This window comes from Pristiophorus japonicus, unplaced genomic scaffold (assembly GCF_044704955.1).
Source record: "Pristiophorus japonicus isolate sPriJap1 unplaced genomic scaffold, sPriJap1.hap1 HAP1_SCAFFOLD_37, whole genome shotgun sequence".
Taxonomy (NCBI): Eukaryota; Metazoa; Chordata; class Chondrichthyes; family Pristiophoridae; genus Pristiophorus; species Pristiophorus japonicus.
The window spans coordinates 1,582,237-1,600,660 of record NW_027253543.1 but is presented as its reverse complement, the minus strand read 5'-3'; the positions used below and the strand labels follow the sequence as shown (position 1 = coordinate 1,600,660).

Sequence of the window (18,424 nt, the reverse complement as noted above, 5' to 3'; positions counted from 1 at the left end):
GCTCACCTCCATTGGGATATGGATACATTCAGCGTCAATCTCAACTTCTCTAGCGCTGAAAAGATGGGAGAAGCTGGCTTTGGATTTAGTCCCTTGGCTGCCGAATTTAAACCGTACAGGAAATCAATCCGGGGTGGGCAAGCTGCCTGGTCTGATTAAAAGGCGTTCAGACCCTACATTCCAGGCATGTTATAGTGTTCTGGCCTCAACATTCGGTTCGACGTATCGGATCATGAGCACCGCTCCCATTGTCTGCTAATGGTTCTGCAGTTCCCAATAACACCTCCTCTGGTCCATCCTTTGTTACTGTATTGCCCGCTTACCACCCACTTTGCCTTTTCGCATTGTGCCATTTATTATTCAATCACTCCTGCGCTCCACTGTATCACAGACATTTTGTCCTTCCTCGCTGCCTATTTATTTCCAGGCGCTATTTTCGTGGAAAAAATCTGTAATCTTTACATTTTTCTTAAAATATCGGAATGATCATCTGACTGAACGTGAGCCCGGGATCTTCATCCACAGAATGTACACGACCAGCTGAGTTTTACAGAATTCTTTGTTTTTTACACTGTGTTTCTGTATCCCTTTTAAGGTGATGTGCTCGTCTGTCCTGGGACATTCTCTGTCTCTCCAAAATGGTTGCTATCAGTATCGGATCATTATGTATCTGTTTAAAAGGAATGTGCTGTCTGTCCCGGATTTTAAATTACAAATTTCAAAAACTGCCTTTGGAGGTTGCAGGAATTTTAGTTTGTTGGTGTGTTTGTGTAGCGAGGGAGTGTGTGCAAACATGCTGCGCGATCTTACTGTGCATTTCATGTCATGGGAGAAAAAATGCATTGCATGCAACTTGAAGCCACACTGATTTGATTGAACACGCATTCGAAGACTGCCTGACAGGAGAAGAATCTGCTGTGGGATTTTGCTGTTCCACATCTGAAAGAAGGCAAGTTATATAAGTTAGAAACATAGCGATTTGAGCGAGAGCTTGCGGAAGGGCTTTGTGACATGATGAGCTCTTTCCCCCTTATTTTCAAATACAAATCAAATCAAGACAAGACAAGACATGACTGACTGACTGACTTTGTTTATATAAATATATGTATAAATATTTATGTATACGTATATTTACAAACAATCCGTACTTTTCAACTTTCACAATAAATGTGCCTTTTCTGTTCTGCCAGCACTGGTGTCTATTACATTTGAGCTCTTTCACAGCACATGCAGCTGCTGTCAGATCAAGCAGAAAGGCACTCGCGACTTTAAAAGATCGCCTTTGTTCCCCATATCTTCCCTCGTGGCTTGTCTTACACCATGGGCTTACTGTGTTTGGGTATTTACTGACTGCACGCTCTGATTTCCAGTGGATTTCATGCAGTCGCACAGCCTTCGTTCAATCAAAAATATATAGATTAAGAAAAATTATTTATTTATTTAAATCAAACCAAATTCAATTTTTTGCAATAAAACTGTAAATTTATTTATTTTCTTATTGTGATAAATATATATATGTTTTAAATTGTCTTTTTGTCTGGGTTGGTTTGAGTTCCCTCCCTCCTTCCTGCCTGTCAATCACCTGTGGCTTCAACATCCGTCCCAGCCCCGCGTGGTCCTGAGACCCGCGCTCACTCACGCACAGCACAATTGCCTTCAGGAATGATGGAAATCCCACTTTAATCTTTTGAAAGGGAAGTGCTGTCCGTGAAGGCCCATTCTACAGCTGTGTAAGAGGGATGTGCTTCCTGTCCTGGATCATTCGGTGTCTGTTCAAACGGGATGGTTGTCAGTTCCGGTTCATCAACTGCCCCTTTAAGACGTATTTTCTCATAATCGGGATCATCCTGTATATTTTAAAAGGAGTGTGATTTCAGTTGCGATAACCGATTGTTTGGTTCTTTGGTTCGGTATTCACTAAGGAGGATACAAACAACCTTCCGGATATAAAAGGGGTCAGAGGGTCTAGTAAGGAAGAGGAACTGAGGGAAATCTTTATTAGTCGGGAAATTGTGTTGGGGAAATTGATAGGATTGAAGGCCGATAAATCCCCAGGGCCTGATGGACTGCATCCTAGAGTACTTAAGGAGGTGGCCTTGGAAATAGCGGATGCATTGACAGTCATTTTCCAACATTCCATTGACTCTGGATCAGTTCCTATGGAGTGGAGGGTAGCCAATGTAACCCCACTTTTTAAAAAAGGAGGGAGAGAGAAAACAGGGAATTATAGACCGGTCAGCCTGACCTCAGTAGTGGGTAAAGTGATGGAATCAATTATTAAGGATGTCATAGCAGTGCATCTGGAAAATAGTGACATGATAGGTGCAAGTCAGCATGGATTTGTGAAAGGGAAATCATGCTTGACAAATCTTCCGGAATTTTTTGAGGATGTTTCCAGTAAAGTGGACAAGGGAGAACCAGTTGATGTGGTATATTTGGACTTTCAGAAGGCTTTCGACAAGGTCCCACACAAGAGATTAATGTGCAAAGTTAAAGCACATGGGATTGGGGGTAGTGTGCTGACGTGGATTGAGAACTGGTTGTCAGACAGGAAGCAAAGAGTAGGAGTAAACGGGTACTTTTCAGAATGGCAGGCAGTGAATAGTGGAGTGCCGCAAGGTTCTGTGCTGGGGTCCCAGCTGTTTACATTGTACATTAATGATTTAGACGAGGGGATTAAATGCAGTATCTCCAAATTTGCGGATGATACTAAGTTGGGTGGCAGTGTGAGCTGCGAGGAGGATGCTATTAGGCTGCAGAGTGACTTGGATAGGTTAGGTGAGTGGGCAAATGCATGGCAGATGAAGTATAATGTGGATAAATGTGAGGTTATCCACTTTGGTGGTAAAAACAGAGAGACAGACTATTATCTGAATGGTGACAGATTAGGAAAAGGGAAGGTGCAACGAGACCTGGGTGTCATGGTACATCAGTCATTGAAGGTTGGCATGCAGGTACAGCAGGCGGTTAAGAAAGCAAATGGCATGTTGGCCTTCATAGCGAGGGGATTTGAATACAGGGGCAGGGAGGTGTTGCTACAGTTGTACAGGGCCTTGGTGAGGCCACACCTGGAGTATTGTGTACAGTTTTGGTCTCCTAACTTGAGGAAGGACATTCTTGCTATTGAGGGAGTGCAGCGAAGGTTCACCAGATTGATTCCCGGGATGGCGGGACTGACCTATCAAGAAAGATTGGATCAATTGGGATTGTATTCACTGGAGTTCAGAAGAATGAGAGGGGACCTCATAGAAACGTTTAAAATTCTGACGGGTTTAGACAGGTTAGATGCAGAAAGAATGTTCCCAATGTTGGGGAAGTCCAGAACCAGGGGTCACAGTCTGAGGATAAGGGGTAAGCCATTTAGGACCGAGATGAGGAGAAACTTCTTCACCCAGAGAGTGGTGAACCTGTGGAATTCTCTACCACAGAAAGTAGTTGAGGCCAATTCACTAAATATATTCAAAAGGGAGTTAGATGAAGTCCTTACTACTCGGGGGATCAAGGGTTATGGCGAGAAAGCAGGAAGGGGGTACTGAAGTTTCATGTTCAGCCATGAACTCATTGAATGGCGGTGCAGGCTAGAAGGGCTGAATGGCCTGCTCCTGCACCTATTTTCTATGTTTCTATGTTAAACTGATGTGTATCAAGCTACATTGACGTTGCCTGTGTCCGTGCACATCCATATCGCAGCGCATCGATTCATTACTCAAAATATTCCCATATTTTCATAAATCCACTCCTTGAAAGATCCCATGTCCCAAATTTGCTCTCAGTATAAAAAAATAACAAATTTCATGCCAGCAGCAGCGGCCGCGTGGCCTAATGGATAAGTCGTCTGACTTCTATCGCAACTGTGATGTTATGAAAGGATTGCAGGTTCGAGTCCTGCCGCGGTCAGCTAAATTGCCGCGTGAAATTTTATATTCTTTATTTTGATTCTGCCTCAAAACCAACCATCTCGTGCAGTCACTCACCTAAAGTAAAGGAAGGCTGTTTGCTTTAGAAAGCTCATGTCACATTTTTATCACTGTCGATCTGGTTGCACGGGCAAAACAAGCGGTGAAGTAGACTTTCGTGCACATTATTTCTGATTGAATGGAAAAAGTAGGGGATGGATGTTTGACGTTGCACTAAATAGGAGATAAGGTGACTGAGAAGTTCAGGCAATGGACTGCTGATCCAGTATGCCCTCAACTTCGTCGTTATTGTGTTAAACCGTTTCCACTCGTTTTTTTTCGGCAATCACATTTAACCTCATTGCCAAATTCACCTTTTACTGACAAGAATGCAGCTCGTTGGTGAAGTAATGTCTCAAAGAATAATCTATTCATCAAAGGGAAAACATTAGCAGGACTATGGAGAGGGGGACTCATGAGATAGGTCTCTGAGAGTCAGCACAGGCACGATGGGCCGAATAGCAAACGAAGGTCAGAATCTGAGAGCTAGATCCCTTACTGTCGGCGGCTCGTTGGACTAGGGGTATGATTCTCGCTTAGGGGTTCTAATAATTGAAATGCGAGAGGTCCCGGTTTCAAATTCCGGACGAGCCCTGACAACTTTTAGTCAAAAAAACACTTCTCAGCCGGTCGACATGTTTCAAATTAAAACGTTTGATTGCGCGCCGTTGTTCACACAGCGTCCAAAAATCCTGGAGATTCCCTGGAGATTCCCAGGAGCAAAGTGAAACTCACCGAACTGAGTAAAGTTCATGCATCTCAGTTGTACTCGGCTCAGTGTCTCATTGGACAACCTAAACCCGTGTTTGATTCTGGCCAATTCTTGATCAGTCCATCTTCCGTTCTGCCCGCATGAGCTCACCTCCATTGGGATATGGATACATTCAGCGTCAATCTCAACTTCAACGTGAAACAGACTCTGCCCTTAATATGAGTGCGTTCTGTTTCTCCAGCGCTGAAAAGATGGGAGAAGCTGGCTTTGGATTTAGTCCCTTGGCTATCGAATTTAAACCGTTCAGGAAATCAATCCGGGGTGGGCAAGCTGCCTGGTCTGATTAAAAGGCGTTCATACCCGACATTCCAGGCATGTTATAGTGTTCTGGCCTCAACATTCGGTTCGACGTCTCGGATCATAAGCACCGTTCCCATTGTCTGCTAATGGTTCTGCAGTTCCCACTAACACCTCCTCTGGTTCCTCCTTTGTTACTGTATTGCCCGCTTACCACCCACTTTGCCTTTTCGCATTGTGCCATTTATTATTCAATCACTCCTAAGCTCCACTGTATCACAGACATTTTGTCCTTCCTCGCTGCCTATTTATTTCCAGGCGCTATTTTCGTGGAAAAAATCTGTAAACTTTACATTTTTCTTAAAATATCGGAATGATCATCTGACTGAACGTGAGCCCGAGTTCTTCATCCACAGAATGTTCACGACCAGCTGAGTTTTACAGAATTCTTTGTTTTTGTTCACTGTGTTTCTGTATCGCTTTTAAGGTGATGTGCTGGTCTGTCCGGGGACATTCTCTGTCACACCAAAATGGTGTGCTCTCAGTATCGGATCATTATGTATCTGTTTAAAAGGAATGTGCTGTTTGTCCCGGATTTTAAATTTCAAATTTCAAAAACTGCCTTTAGAAGTTGCAGGAATTTTAGTTTGTTGGTGTGTTTGTGTAGCGAGGGAGTGTGTGCAAACGTGCTGCGCGATCTTACTGTGCATTTCATTTCATGGGAGAAAAAATGCATTACATGCAACTTGAAGCCACACTGTTTTAATTGAACATGCATTCGAGGACTGCCTGACAGGAGAAGAATCTGTTGTGGGATTTTGCTGTTCCACATCTGAAAGAAGGCAAATTATATAAGTTAGAAACATAGCGATTTTAGCGAGAGCTTGCGGTTGGGCTGTGTGACATGATGAGCTCCTTCCCCCTTATTTTCAAATACAAATCAAATCAAGACCAGACACGACAAGACAAGACATGATTGACTGCCTGACTTTGTTTATACAGATATATATATATAAATATTAATGTATACGCATATTTACAAACAATCTGTACTTTTTAACTTTCACAATAAATGTGCCATTTCTGTTCTGCCTGCACTGGGCTCTATTACATTTGAGCTCTTTCACAGCACATGCAGCTGCTGTCAGATCCAGCAGAAAGGCACTCGCGACTTTAAAAGATCGCCTTTGTTCCCCCTATCTTCCCTCGTGGCTTGCCTTACACCATGGGCTTACTGTGTTTGGGTATTTACTGACTGCACGCTCTGATTTCCAGTGGATTTCATGAAGTCGCACAGCCTTCGTTCAATCAAAAATATATAGATTAAGTAATAATGATTTATTTATTTAAATCAAACCAAATTAAATTTTTTGCAATAAAACTGTAAATGTATTTATTTTCTTATTGTGATCAATATATATATGTTTTAAATTGTCTTTTTTTCTGGGTTCGTTTTACTTCCCTCCCTCCTTCCTGCCTGTCAATCACCTGTGGCTTCAAAAACCGTCCCAGCCCCTCCTGCTCCTGAGATCCGCGCTCACTCACGCACAGCACAATTGCCTTCAGGAATGATAGAAATCCCACTTTAATCTTTTGAAAGAGACGTGCTGTCCGTGAAAGCCCATTCTACAGCTGTGTAAGATGGATGTGCTTCCTGTCCTGGATCATTCGGTGTCTGTTCAAACGGGATGGTTGTCAGTTCCGGTTCATCAACTGCCCCTTGAAGACGTATTTTCTCATAATCGGGATCATCCTGCATATTTTAAAAGGAGTTTGACTTCAGTTGCGATAACCGATTGTTAAACTGTTGTGTATCAATCTACATTGACGTTGCCTGTGTCCGTGCACATCCATATCGCAGCGCATCGGTTCATTACTCAAAATATGCCCATATTTTCATAAATCCACTCCTTGAAAGATCCCTTGACCGAAATTTGCTCTCAGTATAAGAAAACAACACATTTCATGCCAGCAGCAGCAGCCGCGTGGCCTAATGGATAAATCGTGTGACTTCGATTGTAACTGTGATGTCATCAGAAGATTGCAGGTTCGAGTCCTGCCGCGGTCAGCTAACTTGCCGCGTGAAATTTTATATTCTTTATTTTGATTCTGCCTCAAAACCAACCATCTCGTGCAGTCACTCACCAAAAGTAAAGGAAGGCTGTTTGCTTTAAAAAGCTCATGGCACATTTTCATCACTGTCGATCTGGTTGCACGGGCAAAACAAGCGGTGAAGTAGACTTTCGTGCACAATATTTCTGTTTGAATGGAAAAAGTAGGGGATGGATGTCTGACGTTGCAGTAAATAGGAGATAAGGTGACTGAGTAGTTCAGGCAATGGACTGCTGATCCAGTATGCCCTCAACTTCGTCGTTATTGTGTTAAACCGTTTCCACTCGTTTTTTTTCGGTAATCACATTTAACCTCATTGCCAACTTCACCTTTTACTGACAAGGATGCAGCTCGTTGGTGAAGTAATGTCTCAAAGAATAATCTATTCATCAAAGGGAAAACATTAGCAGGACTATGGAGAGGGAAACTCATGAGATCGGTCTCAGAGAGTCAGCACAGGCACGATGGGCCGAATAGCAAACGAACGTCAGAATCGGAGAGCTAGATCCCTTACTGTCGGCGGCTCGTTGGTCTAGGGGGATGATTCTCGCTTAGGGGTTCTAATAATTGAAATGCGAGAGAACCCGGGTTCAAATCCCGGACGAGCCCTGACAACTTTTAGTCAAAAAAACACTTCTCAGCCGGTGGACATGTTTCAAATTAAAACGTTTGATTGCCCGTCGTTGTTCACACAGCGTCCAAAAATCCTGGAGATTCCCAGGAGCAAAGTGAAACTCACCGAACTGAGTAAAATTCATGCATCTCAGATGTACTCGGCTCAGTGTCTCATTGGACAACTTAAACCCGTGTTTGATTCTCGCCAATTCTGGATCAGTCCATCTTCCGTTCTGCACGCATGAGTTCACCTCCATTGGGATATGGATATATTCAGCGTCAATCTCAACTTCAACGTGAAACACACTCTGCCCTGAATATGAGTGCGTCCTGTTTCTCTAGCGCTGAAAAGATGGGAGAAGCTGGCTTTGGATTTAGTCCCTTGGCTGCGGAATTTAAACCGTACAGGAAATCAATCCGGGTGGGCAAGCTGCCTGGTCTGATTAAAAGGCGTTCAGACCCGACATTCCAGGCATGTGATAGTGTTCTGGCCTCAACATTCGGTTCGACGTCTCGGATCATAAGCACCGTTCCCATTGTCTGCTAATGGTTCTGCAGTTCCCACTAACACCTCCTCTGGTTCCTCCTTTGTTACTGTATTGCCCGCTTACCACCCACTTTGCCTTTTCGCATTGTGCCATTTATTATTCAATCACTCCTAAGCTCCACTGTATCACAGACATTTTGTCCTTCCTCGCTGCCTATTTATTTCCAGGCGCTATTTTCGTGGAAAAAATCTGTAAACTTTACATTTTTCTTAAAATATCGGAATGATCATCTGACTGAACGTGAGCCCGAGTTCTTCATCCACAGAATGTTCACGACCAGCTGAGTTTTACAGAATTCTTTGTTTTTGTTCACTGTGTTTCTGTATCGCTTTTAAGGTGATGTGCTGGTCTGTCCGGGGACATTCTCTGTCACACCAAAATGGTGTGCTCTCAGTATCGGATCATTATGTATCTGTTTAAAAGGAATGTGCTGTTTGTCCCGGATTTTAAATTTCAAATTTCAAAAACTGCCTTTAGAAGTTGCAGGAATTTTAGTTTGTTGGTGTGTTTGTGTAGCGAGGGAGTGTGTGCAAACGTGCTGCGCGATCTTACTGTGCATTTCATTTCATGGGAGAAAAAATGCATTACATGCAACTTGAAGCCACACTGTTTTAATTGAACATGCATTCGAGGACTGCCTGACAGGAGAAGAATCTGTTGTGGGATTTTGCTGTTCCACATCTGAAAGAAGGCAAATTATATAAGTTAGAAACATAGCGATTTTAGCGAGAGCTTGCGGTTGGGCTGTGTGACATGATGAGCTCCTTCCCCCTTATTTTCAAATACAAATCAAATCAAGACCAGACACGACAAGACAAGACATGATTGACTGCCTGACTTTGTTTATACAGATATATATATATAAATATTAATGTATACGCATATTTACAAACAATCTGTACTTTTTAACTTTCACAATAAATGTGCCATTTCTGTTCTGCCTGCACTGGGCTCTATTACATTTGAGCTCTTTGACAGCACATGCAGCTGCTGTCAGATCCAGCAGAAAGGCACTCGCGACTTTAAAAGATCGCCTTTGTTCCCCATATCTTCCCTCGTGGCTTGCCTTACACCATGGGCTTACTGTGTTTGGGTATTTACTGACTGCACGCTCTGATTTCCAGTGGATTTCATGAAGTCGCACAGCCTTCGTTCAATCAAAAATATATAGATTAAGTAATAATGATTTATTTATTTAAATCAAACCAAATTAAATTTTTTGCAATAAAACTGTAAATGTATTTATTTTCTTATTGTGATCAATATATATATGTTTTAAATTGTCTTTTTTTCTGGGTTCGTTTTACTTCCCTCCCTCCTTCCTGCCTGTCAATCACCTGTGGCTTCAAAAACCGTCCCAGCCCCTCCTGCTCCTGAGATCCGCGCTCACTCACGCACAGCACAATTGCCTTCAGGAATGATAGAAATCCCACTTTAATCTTTTGAAAGAGACGTGCTGTCCGTGAAAGCCCATTCTACAGCTGTGTAAGATGGATGTGCTTCCTGTCCTGGATCATTCGGTGTCTGTTCAAACGGGATGGTTGTCAGTTCCGGTTCATCAACTGCCCCTTGAAGACGTATTTTCTCATAATCGGGATCATCCTGCATATTTTAAAAGGAGTTTGACTTCAGTTGCGATAACCGATTGTTAAACTGTTGTGTATCAATCTACATTGACGTTGCCTGTGTCCGTGCACATCCATATCGCAGCGCATCGGTTCATTACTCAAAATATGCCCATATTTTCATAAATCCACTCCTTGAAAGATCCCTTGACCGAAATTTGCTCTCAGTATAAGAAAACAACACATTTCATGCCAGCAGCAGCAGCCGCGTGGCCTAATGGATAAATCGTGTGACTTCGATTGTAACTGTGATGTTATCAGAAGATTGCAGGTTCGAGTCCTGCCGCGGTCAGCTAACTTGCCGCGTGAAATTTTATATTCTTTATTTTGATTCTGCCTCAAAACCAACCATCTCGTGCAGTCACTCACCAAAAGTAAAGGAAGGCTGTTTGCTTTAAAAAGCTCATGGCACATTTTCATCACTGTCGATCTGGTTGCACGGGCAAAACAAGCGGTGAAGTAGACTTTCGTGCACAATATTTCTGTTTGAATGGAAAAAGTAGGGGATGGATGTCTGACGTTGCAGTAAATAGGAGATAAGGTGACTGAGTAGTTCAGGCAATGGACTGCTGATCCAGTATGCCCTCAACTTCGTCGTTATTGTGTTAAACCGTTTCCACTCGTTTTTTTTCGGTAATCACATTTAACCTCATTGCCAACTTCACCTTTTACTGACAAGGATGCAGCTCGTTGGTGAAGTAATGTCTCAAAGAATAATCTATTCATCAAAGGGAAAACATTAGCAGGACTATGGAGAGGGAAACTCATGAGATCGGTCTCAGAGAGTCAGCACAGGCACGATGGGCCGAATAGCAAACGAACGTCAGAATCGGAGAGCTAGATCCCTTACTGTCGGCGGCTCGTTGGTCTAGGGGGATGATTCTCGCTTAGGGGTTCTAATAATTGAAATGCGAGAGAACCCGGGTTCAAATCCCGGACGAGCCCTGACAACTTTTAGTCAAAAAAACACTTCTCAGCCGGTGGACATGTTTCAAATTAAAACGTTTGATTGCCCGTCGTTGTTCACACAGCGTCCAAAAATCCTGGAGATTCCCAGGAGCAAAGTGAAACTCACCGAACTGAGTAAAATTCATGCATCTCAGATGTACTCGGCTCAGTGTCTCATTGGACAACTTAAACCCGTGTTTGATTCTCGCCAATTCTGGATCAGTCCATCTTCCGTTCTGCACGCATGAGTTCACCTCCATTGGGATATGGATATATTCAGCGTCAATCTCAACTTCAACGTGAAACACACTCTGCCCTGAATATGAGTGCGTCCTGTTTCTCTAGCGCTGAAAAGATGGGAGAAGCTGGCTTTGGATTTAGTCCCTTGGCTGCGGAATTTAAACCGTACAGGAAATCAATCCGGGTGGGCAAGCTGCCTGGTCTGATTAAAAGGCGTTCAGACCCGACATTCCAGGCATGTGATGGTGTTCTGGCCTCAACATTCGGTTCGACGTCTCGGATCATAAGCACCGTTCCCATTGTCTGCTAATGGTTCTGCAGTTCCCACTAACACCTCCTCTGGTTCCTCCTTTGTTACTGTATTGCCCGCTTACCACCCACTTTGCCTTTTCGCATTGTGCCATTTATTATTCAATCACTCCTAAGCTCCACTGTATCACAGACATTTTGTCCTTCCTCGCTGCCTATTTATTTCCAGGCGCTATTTTCGTGGAAAAAATCTGTAAACTTTACATTTTTCTTAAAATATCGGAATGATCATCTGACTGAACGTGAGCCCGGGATCTTCATCCACAGAATGTACACGACCAGCTGAGTTTTACAGAATTCTTTGTTTTTGTTCACTGTGTTTCTGTATCCCTTTTAAGGTGATGTGCTGGTCTGTCCGGGGACATTCTCTGTCTCTCCAAAATGGTGTGCTATCAGTATCGGATCATTATGTATCTGTTTAAAAGGAATGTGCTGTCTGTCCCGGATTTTAAATTTCAAATTTCAAAAACTGCCTTTGGAATTTGCAGGAATTTTAGTTTGTTGGTGTGTTTGTGTAGCGAGGGAGTGTGTGCAAACGTGCTGCGTGATCTTACTGTGCATTTCATGTCAAGGGAGAAAAAATGCATTACATGCAACTTGAAGCCACACTGATTTGATTGAACACGCATTCGAGGACTGCCTAACAGGAGAAGAATCTGCTGTGGGATTTTGCTGTTCCACATCTGAAAGAAGCCAAATTATATAAGTTAGAAACATAGCGATTTTAGCGAGAGCTTGCGGATGGGCTTTGTGACATGATGAGCTCTTTCCCCCTTATTTTCAAATACAAATCAAATCAAGACAAGACAAGACATGACTGACTGACTGACTTTGTTTTTATAGATATATATATAAATATTAATGTATTCGTATATTTACAAACAATCCCTACTTTTTAACTTTCAAAATAAATGTGCCTTTTCTGTTCTGCCAGCACTGGGCTCTATTACATTTGAGCTCTTTCACAGCACACGCAGCTGCTGTCAGATCCAGCAGAAAGGCACTCGCGACTTTAAAAGATCGCCTTTGTTCCCCATATCTTCGCTCGTGGCTTGTCTTGCACCATGGGCTTACTTGTTTGTGTATTTACTGACTGCACGCCCTGATTTCCAGTGGATTTCATGCAGTCGCACAGCCTTCGTTCAATCAAAAATATATAGATTAAGAAATAATTATTTATTTATTTAAATCAAACTAAATTCAATTTTTTGCAATAAAACTGTAAATTTATTTATTTTCTTATTGTGATAAATATATATATGTTTTAAATTGTCTCTTTGTCTGGGTTGGTTTTACTTCTCTCCCTCCTTCGTGCCTGTCAATCACCTGTGGCTTCAAAAACCGTCCCAGCCCCTCCTGCTCCTGAGATCCGCGCTCACTCACGCACAGCACAATTGCCTTCAGGAATGATAGAAATCCCACTTTAATCTTTTGAAAGGGAAGTGCTGTCGGTGAAGGCCCATTCTACAGCTGTGTAAGATGGATGTGCTTCCTGTCCTGGATCATTCGGTGTCTGTTCAAACGGGATGGTTGTCAGTTCCGGTTCATCAACTGCCCCTTTAAGACGTATTTTCTCATTATCGGGATCATCCTGTATATTTTAAAAGGAGTGTGATTTCAGTTGCGATAACCGATTGTTAAACTGTTGTGTATCAAGCAACATTGAGGTTGCCTGTGTCCGTGCACATCCATATCGCAGCGCAACGGTTCATTACTCAAAATATGCCCATATTTTCATAAATCCACTCCTTGAAAGATCCCTTGTCCCAAATTTGCTCTCAGTATAAAAAGACAACAAATTTCATGCCAGCAGCAGCATCCGCGTGGCCTAATGGATAAGTCGTCTGACTTCGATTGTAACTGTGATGTTATCAAAAGATTGCAGGTTCTAGTCCTGCCGCGGTCAGCTAACTTGCCGGTGAAACTTTACATTCTTTATTTTGATTCTTCCTCAAAACCAACCATCTCGTGCAGTCACTCACCGAAAGTAAAGGAAGGCTGTTTGCTTTAAAAAGCTCATGGCACATTTTCATCACTGTCGATCTGGTTGCACGGGCAAAACAAGCGGTGAAGTAGACTTTCGTGCACATTATTTCTGTTTGAATGGAAAAAGTAGGAAATGGATGTCTGACGTTGCAGTAATTAGGAGATAATGTGACTGAGTAGTTCAGGCAATGGACTGCTGATCCAGTATGCCCTCAACTTCGTCGTTATTGTGTTAAACCGTTTCCACTCGTTTTTTTTCGGTAATCACATTTAACCTCATTTCCAAATTCACCGTTTACTGACAAGGATGCAGCTCGTTGGTGAAGTAATGTCTCAAAGAATAATCTATTCATCAAAGGGAAAACATTAACAGGACTATGGAGAGGGAGACTCATGAGATCGGTCTCAGAGAGTCAGCACAGGCACGATGGGCCGAATAGCAAACGAACGTCAGAATCTGAGAGCTAGATCCCTTACTGTCGGCGGCTCGTTGGTCTCGGGGTATGATTCTCGCTTCGGGGTTCTAATAATTGAAATGCGAGTGATCCCGGGTTCAAATCCCGGACGAGCCCTGACAACTTTTAGTCAAAAAAACACTTCTCAGCCGGTGGACATGTTTCAAATTAAAACGTTTGATTGCCCGTCGTTGTTCACACAGCGTCCAAAAATCCTGGAGATTCCCAGGAGCAAAGTGAAACTCACCGAACTGAGTAAAGTTCGTGTATCTCAGATGTAATCGGCTCTGTGTCTCAATGGACAACCTAAACCCGTGTTTGAATCTGGGCAATACTTGATCAGTCCATCTTCCTTTATGCACGCATGAGCTCACCTCCATTGGGATATGGATACATTCAGCGTCAATCTCAACTTCTCTAGCGCTGAAAAGATGGGAGAATCTGGCTTTGGATTTAGTCCCTTGGCTGCCGAATTTAAACCGTACAGGAAATGAATCCGGGGTGGGGAAGCTGCCTGGTTTGATTAAAAGGCGATCAGACCCTACATTCCAGGCATGTTATAGTGTTCTGGCTTCAACATTCGGTTCGACGTATCGGATCATAAGCACCGCTCCCATTGTCTGCTAATGGTTCTGCAGTTCCCAATAACACCTCCTCTGGTCCATCCTTTGTTACTGTGTTGCCCGCTTACCACCCACTTTGCCTTTTCGCATTGTGCCATTTATTATTCAATCACTCCTGCGCTCCACTGTATCACAGACATTTTGTCCTTCCTCGCTGCCTATTTATTTCCAGGCGCTATTTTCGTGGAAAAAATCTGTAATCTTTACATTTTTCTTAAAATATCGGAATGATCATCTGACTGAACGTGAGCCCGGGATCTTCATCCACAGAATGTACACGACCAGCTGAGTTTTACAGAATTCTTTGTTTTTTACACTGTGTTTCTGTATCCCTTTTAAGGTGATGTGCTGGTCTGTCCGGGGACATTCTCTGTCTCTCCAAAATGGTTGCTATCAGTATCGGATCATTATGTATCTGTTTAAAAGGAATGTGCTGTCTGTCCCGGATTTTAAATTACAAATTTCAAAAACTGCCTTTGGAGGTTGCAGGAATTTTAGTTTGTTGGTGTGTTTGTGTAGCGAGGGAGTGTGTGCAAACGTGCTGCGCGATCTTACTGTGCATTTCATGTCATGGGAGAAAAAATGCATTACATGCAACTTGAAGCCACACTGATTTGATTGAACACGCATTCGAAGACGGCCTGACAGGAGAAGAATCTGCTGTGGGATTTTGCTGTTCCACATATGAAAGAAGTCAAGTTATATAAGTTAGAAACATAGCGATTTGAGCGAGAGCTTGCGGATGGGCTTTGTGACATGATGAGCTCTTTCCCCCTTATTTTCAAATACAAATCAAATCAAGACAAGACCAGACATGACTGACTGACTGACTTTGTTTATATAAATATATGTATAAATATTTATGTATACGTATATTTACAAACAATCCGTACTTTTTAACTTTCACAATAAATGTGCCTTTTCTGTTCTGCCAGCACTGGTGTCTATTACATTTGAGCTCTTTCACAGCACATGCAGCTGCTGTCAGATCAAGCAGAAAGGCACTCGCGACTTTAAAAGATCGCCTTTGTTCCCCATATCTTCCCTCGTGGCTTGTCTTACACCATGGGCTTACTGTGTTTGGGTATTTGCTGACTGCACGCACTGATTTCCAGTGGATTTCATGCAGTCGCACAGCCTTCGTTCAATCAAAAATATATAGATTAAGAAAAATTATTTATTTATTTAAATCAAACCAAATTCAATTTTTTGCAATAAAACTGTAAATGTATTTATTTTCTTATTGTGATAAATATATATATGTTTTAAATTGTCTTTTTGTCTGGGTTGGTTTGACTTCCCTCCCTCCTTCCTGCCTGTCAATCACCTGTGGCTTCAAAAACCGTCCCAGCCCCTCGTGGTCCTGAGATCCGCGCTCACTCACGCACAGCACAATTGCCTTCAGGAATGATAGAAATCCCACTTTAATCTTTTGAAAGGGACGTGCTGTCCGTGAAGGCCCATTCTACAGCTGTGTAAGATGGATGTGCTTCCTGTCCTGGATCATTCGGTGTCTGTTCAAACGGGATGGTTGTCAGTTCCGGTTCATCAACTGCCTCTTGAAGACGTATTTTCTCATAATCGGGATCATCCTGCATATTTTAAAAGGAGTTTGACTTCAGTTGCGATAACCGATTGTTAAACTGTTGTGTATCAAGCTACATTGACGTTGCCTGTGTCCGTGCACATCCATATCGCAGCGCATCGGTTCATTACTCAAAATATGCCCATATTTTCATAAATCCACTCCTTGAAAGATCCCTTGTCCCAAATTTGCTCTCAGTATAAGAAAACAACAAATTTCATGCCAGCAGCAGAAGCCGCGTGGCCTAATGGATAAATCGTGTGACTTCGATTGTAACTGTGATGTTATCAGAAGATTGCAGGTTTGAGTCCTGCCGCGGTCAGCTAACTTGCCGCGTGAAATTTTATATTCTTTATTTTGATTCTGCCTCAAAACCAACCATCTCGTGCAGTCACTCACCAAAAGTAAAGGAAGGCTGTTTGCTTTAAAAAGCTCATGGCACATTTTCATCACTGTCGATCTGGTTGCACGGGCAAAACAAGCGGTGAAGTAGACTTTCGTGCACATTATTTCTGTTTGAATGGAAAAAGTAGGGGATGGATGTCTGACGTTGCAGTAAATAGGAGATAAGGTGACTGAAAAGTTCAGGCAATGGACTGCTGATCCAGTATGCCCTCAACTTCGTCGTTATTGTGTTAAACCGTTTCCACTCGTTTTTTTTGGCCAATCACATTTAACCTCATTGCAAATTCACCTTTTACTGACAAGGATGCAGCTCATTGGTGAAGTAATGTCTCAAAGAATAATCTATTCATCAAAGGGAAAACATCAGCTGGACAATGGAGAGAGAGACTCATGAGATAGGTCTCTGAGAGTCAGCACAGGCACGATGGGCCGAATAGCAAACGAACGTCAGAATCTGAGAGCTAGATTCCTTACTGTCGGCGGCTCGTTGGTCTAGGGGTATGATTCTCGCTTAGGGGTTCTAATAATTGAAATGCGAGAGGTCCCGGGTTCAAATCCTGGACGAGCCCTGACAACTTTTAGTCAAAAAAACACTTCTCAGCCGGTCGACATGTTTCAAATCAAAACGTTTGATTGCGCGCCTTTGTTCACACAGCCTCCAAAAATCCTGGAGATTCCCAGGAGCAAAGTGAAACTCACCGAACTGAGTAAAGTTCATGCATCTCAGATGTACTCGGCTCTGTGTCTCATTGGACAACCTAAACCCGTGTTTGATTCTTGCCAATTCTTGATCAGTCCATCTTCCGTTCTGCACGCATGAGCTCACCTCCATTGGGATATGGATACATTCAGCGTCAATCTCAACTTCAACGTGAAACAGACTCTGCCCTGAATATGAGTGCGTCCTGTTTCTCTAGCGCTGAAAAGGTGGGAGAAGCTGGCTTTGGATTTAGTCCCTTGGCTGCCGAATTTGAACCGTACAGGAAATCAATCCGGAGTGGGCAAGCTGCCTCGTCTGATTAAAAGGCGTTCAGACCCTACATTCCAGGAATGTTATAGTGTTCTGGCCTCAACATTCGATTCAACGTCTCGGATCATTAGCCACGCTCATTGTCTGCTAATGGTTCTGCTGTTCCCACTAACACCTCCTCTGGTCCATCCTTTGTTATTTTATTGCCCGCTTACCACCAACTTTGCCTTTACGCATTGTGCCATTTATTATTCAATCACTCCTACGCTCCACTGTATCACAGACATTCCCTTTTGTCCTTCCTCGCTGCCTATTTATTTCCAGGCGCTATTTTCGTGGAAAAAATCTGTAAACTTTACATTTTTCTTAAAATATCGGAATGATCATCTGACTGAACGTGAGCCCGGGTTCTTCATCCACAGAATGTTCACGACCAGCTGAGTTTTACAGAATTCTTTGTTTTTGTTCACTGTGTTTCTGTATCGCTTTTAAGGTGATGTCCTGTCTGTCCGAGGTCATTCTCTGTCTCTCCAAAATGGTTGCTATCAGTATCGGATCATTATGTATCTGTTTAAAAGGAATGTGCTGCCTGTCCCGGATTTTAAATTACAAATTTCAAAAACTGCCTTTGGAGGTTGCAAGAATTTTGGTTTGTTGGTGTGTTTGTGTAGCGAGGGAGTGTGTGCAAACGTGCTGCGCGATCTTACTGTGCATTTCATGTCATGGGAGAAAACATGCATTACATGCAACTTGAAGCCACACTGATTTGATTGAACACGCATTCGAGGACTGCCTAACAGGAGAAGAATCTGCTGTGGGATTTTGCTGTTCCACATCTGAAAGAAGCCAAATTATATAAGTTAGAAACATAGCGATTTTAGCGAGTGCTTGCGGATGGGCTTTATGACATGATGAGCTCTTTCCTCCTTATTTTCAAATACAAATCAAATCAAGACAAGACAAGACAAGACATGACTGACTGACTGACTTTGTTTTTATAGATATATATATAAATATTAATGTATTCGTATATTTACA

At 42.7% G+C, this 18,424-nt stretch overlaps 3 non-coding genes across 3 annotated transcripts; all 3 read left to right on the top strand.

The window, feature by feature from the left end:
- The first annotated feature begins 7,598 nt into the window (after positions 1 to 7,598).
- trnap-agg (transfer RNA proline (anticodon AGG)) lies at positions 7,599 to 7,686 on the top strand. The gene is given in 2 exon segments: positions 7,599 to 7,634; positions 7,651 to 7,686. It is a non-coding gene; the product is annotated as a tRNA-Pro (tRNA).
- A 3,036-nt stretch (positions 7,687 to 10,722) lies between these two features.
- On the top strand, positions 10,723 to 10,810 carry trnap-agg (transfer RNA proline (anticodon AGG)). The gene is given in 2 exon segments: positions 10,723 to 10,758; positions 10,775 to 10,810. It is a non-coding gene; the product is annotated as a tRNA-Pro (tRNA).
- Positions 10,811 to 16,897: 6,087 nt separating this feature from the next.
- trnap-agg (transfer RNA proline (anticodon AGG)) lies at positions 16,898 to 16,985 on the top strand. The gene is given in 2 exon segments: positions 16,898 to 16,933; positions 16,950 to 16,985. It is a non-coding gene; the product is annotated as a tRNA-Pro (tRNA).
- The last annotated feature ends 1,439 nt before the right edge of the window (positions 16,986 to 18,424 follow it).